Source organism: Rhagoletis pomonella, unplaced genomic scaffold, assembly GCF_013731165.1.
Source record: "Rhagoletis pomonella isolate Grant_MI unplaced genomic scaffold, Rhpom_1.0 Rhpom_scaffold_00005, whole genome shotgun sequence".
Classification (NCBI taxonomy): domain Eukaryota; kingdom Metazoa; phylum Arthropoda; class Insecta; order Diptera; family Tephritidae; genus Rhagoletis; species Rhagoletis pomonella.
The window spans coordinates 14,342,764-14,348,148 of NW_023458559.1; the positions used below are offsets into that span (position 1 = coordinate 14,342,764).

Below are 5,385 nucleotides of genomic sequence, written 5' to 3' on the forward strand. Positions count from 1 at the left end.
AATTTAACCATTTTTAAATATAGTTAAATCATTAAATAAACTTAACTACCAAAATTTCTATAGAATTTTCTTAGTGTTCACAATTACACAGTTTACACTTAAAATGTTTAAAATTTGTTCCAAAAGTTTTTTGTTTAAATTAACGCATATTAAGAGAGGTTGCCAGTTTCCTCTCCTAATGTGTGCAAATTTAAGACACCGTGTTAATAAAATTAGAAACTGCCTGTTTACTTTTACATACCAAATTTGTCGCATAGAGCAAAATTATAAATCAAATGTACTTAATTTTTATTTTTTAAAGGGACTGTATTTTTGCGTTAAAAACGTTTACAATTGTAAACATTTCGTGTGGGTATTTTAAACGTCTCATGTTCAAAAATCCAGTCACAGATTTTGTTTGAAAATAAACACTTTTCAGTAGCAGTTTTACATGCAGTTTTTAGAGTGTACACTCTAAAAAATTGTTGTTTAAATTTATGCATATCAAGATAGGTAACCAGTTTCCTCTCTTAATGAATGCAAATTTACACACTGCTTGCTTACTTTTACTTATCATATGTGTGGCGTAGAACAAATTTCTAATTGGTTTTTTGAGTTTTAAACATTTATTGTTCACATTTTCATAGTTTACACATAAAATGTTTAAAATTTACTCTAAAAAATTTTCGTTTAAATTTACGCAAATAAAGAGAGGTAACCAGTTTCCTCTCCTAGTGTGTGCAAAATTAAACACTGTCTGTTTACTTTTACATATCAAATTTGTCACGTAGCGCATACAAGGGTTGGGTTTTGGGGTTAAATTTATTATGATTTAAGAAATTTTGATAGAAAAATTTTTCTTTTCCATTTCTTGTGCATCATTTCGTAAGAATTTTTCTTTTTTCTTGAGAGCTCTTTAAAGTTTAACTGCGAATGAAAACATTGTCCTAAAAATATGCAATGCATGCTCACCTACAGTTGCTTTTCACACTTTACAGCCTAAAAAAGTTTACACTGATATGTACTTAACAAGCATTCGAAGATTTAATTTGCTAACTTGGAATTCGTTCCATAAAAATGAGCTACATGATAAAAATACATGTTCAGCTAAATTTTCGTTATTCGAAGTATTAAAAAATGAGAAACCAGAAATCGACGAAAATGAATAAAAAATTGTAAAAATTTTCGTGAAATTATTTAATTTATTTATATTAAAATTCTTTTGTAAAATTTTGTATTACTTTTGAAAGTTGAGTGCATCTTTAACCGTTAATTTTTTCATGATTTAATGAGCGGATCTAAACCAAATTACGGGACGACCTTTAAGGTATTATCTTTCCGGTAAAAAAAAATCGGTTCACGCAGTGCAAAGTTATGCGGTGGAATAAATAAAAGAAATAAAAATACTCCGAAGAATTGATAACCTCCCCTTTTTTGAAGCCGGTTGAAAATGTCTGAGTTCTTTGTAAATTTTATGTAAATAAAATGCAATTTATGAAACTTTAAAAAATTTATTTTTTTTATTTCATTCTGTACATAAAACTTGCATAAACGTATTTTAAAGAGCGAATTTTCAGTATTTTCTGATGATATATATTTAGAAGTATAAACTCTTTCACCCTAAAAATATATTCCTGCGTGCGCCCCTGGCATTTAGTATTTATTATGTGTAGAACATATATTTTTTTACTTTCAAAATGTTCGTAATTTTAAACATTTCATGTGTATATTTATGTGTATATTTTAAACAACTCATGTTCAAAATCAAATCTTGAACATCTTGTGCGTATACTTGAACAGATTCTGGTTGAAAAATAAACACTTTTCAGTAGTAGTTTTACATGCACTTTTTAGAGTGTATAACAAAAATTGCGGAACGAACACTGAAGCAGCACTGACGGTAAAAAACGGCATTGTGCCGGACGGTCTGAACAACTCTATTTGGGACTGGGGCAACGATATTATATTTTTCACTGACACTGATAGGTACGGCACTGATATGTGTAGATAGACTTTTATTGTAAAAATCACCTACATATAATTGATATGAGGTCGATAAATAAACGCAGGTCTAATTCCGATTGTAGGCATCGTTTCTATTTGCGCCGCTGCAACTTTAGGCATTTTTAAACACTTCGCACTATTCTGTTATTTCAAAGATATTTTTTTTTATATTTAGTAACGAAAATCCACTTTGTATAAGCCAAAAACTCAGCCTTTAACGCACTTGCTTATTTATCAACTTCGCGAAAACAATGTGCCGAATTCCCATGGTGCCCAACAAATAGACATACATATCGCTAGCTTAGAAAGAAAAGTTGCTAAGTCCCATTTTAAAAATTTTACAGGAGAGGAAAAAATCTTCCTATAGCCATTTTCTTTAACTATTTATTAAGACTTTAAATCAAACATTTTGCGCGTTTAAAGCAAAGCAAAAGTCCATAAGAATCAGAAGGATTCGATATTTATTAAAAGATGTCGTATTATTTTGGCCTTATCGGATTTGTGGTGCTTCTTTGGGACTTAGCAAATTTTCATTTTATTGCTTATGAAGAGGAAAAAATAAAATAAGTACCTTTATAATTTTCGAAACGATGCGTATTCAATTTCTCTAGCCTCCTATATCAAAATATGAGTTTTCATAAAAAGTGGACTTAGCAACTTTTCACTCTAAGCTAGCGATATGTACTGTTGTGCATGCCACTTCAGCGTTGGAAAAATGGAATTCGGCTAGACAGAGGCAGGATTCCCATAAAAAAGGTATTTTAGAGAGTGTAAGAAAAAATGCTTAATTTCTTCCCCTAGGATACAATAAACGCATTTTTTTACTTAATATTTCTGGTTCCACTAACAGTAGTGAGCACTCCCATTAAGTCTTTGTTGTATTTTTAAATAGTGTGACGCTTAAACAGCTGTTATAAGTGGTAATATTAGTTTTCCCAAAAATTGTAGATACGTGGTTAAGGCAGAAACGGGACGATATGAAAGCATGTATTAAGTCTAAAAGCCTGATTATGGCAACTTAATTCAACTTAACGGAACGTAGAACTTAGATAATCAAAATGAAACAGATTTCGACGTGGCATTAAGTTAAGTTTCGGCTGTTCAATTATAATTTACTAGCCAATGCCCGCTTGCTTCGCAGAGCCTAATAAGATCTTTTGCGTAAACATTTTTAGTTTAAATTGAGACGAATAAAGAGCAGAATCCTCCTCACACATAGGCTAAGAATAGTAGTGATACCATATGGAATACTAATCCCTTTCGATGTTATGAATTTTACCGATGGTCTTATTTCCACCTGTGAGATCTCTGCCAAGCGTGAGTAATATTCTTCTATGATTTACAACTTCAACATTGGTTCGTTAACCAGTTTTCAGTTATAGGAGGGCCAACGAAATCGGTTCATAAAGCCACCTAGCGGGTCTATTCTTGGTAAACGTATTTTCCGTCATGCTGGTAGGTTACATTTTGAATTTAAAAAATCGGTTCATAAATACGATTTTTGTAAATAACTCGACTCCAGCGCCACCTAGCGAGTCTATTTTTCGTATACGTATTTCTCATCACGGATGTAGCACACGTTTTAAATTTGAACGAAATCGGTTTATAAATACGACTTTTATAAATAACTCGACCCCAGTGCCATCTAGCGAGTTTTCTGGTAGCCTATAATAGGACGATATATGCAAGGTATAACCTCTGAAAATTTGACTGAAATCCATGATGCAATAATGAAAGGTGTTATACGTTGGCAACTTCTCGCTCTAATCCGCCATCTTGAACTACCTTAGGAGAAACAGTGTTGTTTCTTTGCTATTTTCACTGAACATTTCCCAAAATATTAGAAAAAAATTCTGAACAAGCTACATTGATTCAATTTTCGTTGTTCGTTTTGTTCTTATTCGCTGACATTTGTTTTCCAATTGCGTGAAATTTGGTAAGTATTGTAATAAAACCGAATTATTTTACAAATAAATTATAATTTTGCATTTATTAGGTCATTTCCTTAGTGTTTCGCTGACCGACCTGTGCTGGTATTGTGATTAAGAGCTAATACACGTAAGTTACAACATATTATTTTGACTTTATTGATGAACCATTCCATTTGAGCTCTTTGTTATTTCAAAACCTAAGGAACCATTTATTCGCAGATTTTTCGGACGATTCTGCTGTGCTGCGTTCCTGCTCCGCCTGTATATTGCTCCGCCCGTATTTTATAGTGTTGCGTTCCTGTTGCGCCTTTGCATTAGTGTGTGCGTTGTGATTTAGACACGTTGAAGTAAGTTGAAACCAGGTTCTCGTTTGTTAAAAACCTAAAAAACCATTTATTTGCAGATTTTTTGTATGCTTCTGCTGTGCTGCGTTCCTGCTCCACCCGTGTATTAGATTGCTGCGTTCCTGTTAACATACATATCGTCGCTTAAAGTACAAAACCGCGTAACTGACATTTGCTGCTAAAAATTGGATTCGCTCACACACGTTTTTGGATCAATCCTTATCCATTCTTCCTGAAATATACTAGCCAAAAATGCGATTGCTTTTTATAAAAAGATAACCATTTTGAAATATGAATGTTTTTACTCTCTAGAAATTAATTTATGCAACCTCGCATACGTGGGTTTGCATTATCTCTATACGCGGTTTTGCAATTTATTGATACATGGTTTTGTACTTTAAACGACGATATGTATGTAGATGTATGTACATGTATATCACATATATTGACTTAGATATGTATACACAATTAATGGTGTACATAAATTTTTTTACATTGAAACTAGATATGTATATAGTACATATTTTATTATTATTAGTCGGTTCAAAAAAGTCCTATCTCAAATAAAAATACTTCGAAAATGTGCTGAGATAGGGTGTTTTTGAACCGAGTTCCGAGATAGGGCATTTTTCAATCAAATTCTAAAATAGGGCGTTTTTCAGCCAAATTTTGAAATAGGGCGTTGAAAAGCTTTCTGATATCGGGCGTTTTCGACGTGGCTGCCGAGATAGGTCGATCTTCTACTCAGCCATCGATATATGGTCGAAGTTTTCGTTATATAGAAGACGATTAAACACGATTTGTTTTTAATCGATTCTAAAAAAACTAAGGTCATTTATAGCCACTTCAAACTTGCATATAATTAGACTAAAATTGAAGGGGCTATAAAACTGAGTGCTCAAAAAAATTCTAACACTTCTGAGAAAAAAGTTTGAATTTTGGTTGAAAATTTGTTGTATTTTTTGTAGTTTTCTACGAAGTTTTAAAATTCGGTTTATATGAGTTTTGTTAGAAATTCAACTTTAATTTTGTTGCAAATTCTTAGCAATAAATAAATTAACATGAGAGGGAAATAATATTACTTTGAAATGGGGTTGCTATTGATATGACCGATACTGTATGTATAT

The 5,385-nt window shown here is 32.0% G+C and overlaps 1 long non-coding RNA gene across 1 annotated transcript; it reads left to right on the forward strand.

Annotated features, from left to right (window-relative positions):
• Window positions 1-3,708: 3,708 nt before the first annotated feature.
• Window positions 3,709-4,519, forward strand: LOC118739822. Its single transcript, XR_004993059.1, has 4 exons — window positions 3,709-3,919; window positions 3,980-4,041; window positions 4,134-4,261; window positions 4,318-4,519. It is a non-coding gene; the product is annotated as an uncharacterized LOC118739822 (long non-coding RNA).
• The last annotated feature ends 866 nt before the right edge of the window (window positions 4,520-5,385 follow it).